The sequence below is a fragment of the Myotis davidii genome, unplaced genomic scaffold (assembly GCF_000327345.1).
Source record: "Myotis davidii unplaced genomic scaffold, ASM32734v1 scaffold68, whole genome shotgun sequence".
NCBI classification, from domain to species: Eukaryota; Metazoa; Chordata; class Mammalia; order Chiroptera; family Vespertilionidae; genus Myotis; species Myotis davidii.
This window is the reverse complement of record NW_006300376.1, coordinates 5256416-5257602: the sequence shown is the minus strand read 5'-3', so window position 1 is coordinate 5257602 and position 1187 is coordinate 5256416.

Sequence of the window (1187 nt, the reverse complement as noted above, 5' to 3'; positions counted from 1 at the left end):
AACGTACTGACCACCAGGGTGCATTTCCTGAGTTAAACGACTGCCCCCTGGTGGTCAGTGTGCATCATAGCAACTGGTTGACCAGTTATTCTGGTCATTCTGCTGTTTGGTCACTGGGCTTTTATATATGTACTAGAAGCCCGGTGAATGAAATTCATGCACTGCGGGGTGTCCCTCAGCCCAGTCTGCACACTCTCCAATCTGGGATTCCTCTGGGATTAGGCCTAAACTGGCAGTCGAATATCCCTCTCACAAACTGGGACTGCTGGCTCCTAACCACTTGTTTGCCTGCCAGCCTGATCTCCCCTAACCACTCCCTTGCCAACCTGATTGACGCCTAACGGCTCCCCTGCTGGCCTAATCACCCCCAACTGCCCTCCCCTGCAGGCCCGGTCACCCCAAGCTGCCCTCCCCTATAAGCCTGGTTGCCCCTAACTTGCCCTCCCCTGCCAGCCTGGCCACTCCCAACTTCCCTGCCCCACAGGCCCAGTTGCTCCACCTGCCCTCCCCTGCCAGCCGTCTCTTGCAGGTCCGGTCCCCACCAACTGCCCTCCCCTGCTGGCTTGTTCACCCCCAACTTCCCTCCCCTGCTGGCCATCTTGTGGTGGCCATCTGTGACTACGTGAGGGTGGCCATCTTGTGGCAGCTATCTTGTAACAATGTCACGCAAGCTTTTATTATATAGGATTTTCTTTCTCTCTGGTCTAAATAGAGCTTTCACAGATGCTTATGGTTTTATGCCTGTCTCCCCCTCTAGATTCATCACATCACAGAAAAAATTCATTTTGCTCTATTCATCTGTAGGTATCAGAACACAGCACAGTTTTACTCAGGAGGCTTTTCAGCCAAGGTATGAATATGGTTTAAATTTGAAGGCAATTAAAAAAAACAAAGCTTGAGGTAAAAATCAGTTATTATATTACTGTATGTTAAAAATATATAGCAGAGTGGTCAGCAAATAGTAACTCTGATATGTGTATAAGTATGTACATACACATATATATATGAACATGTATACATCCTATCTAATAAAAGAGAAACATGGTAATTGGCGTATGACTACTACCCTTCCCATTGGCTAATGAGGGAGATATGCAAATTAACTGCCAGCCAAGATGGCAGCCAGCAGCCAGGCAGCTTGAAACTAACATGAGGCTTGCTTGCTTCAGTGACGGAGGACTCCAACG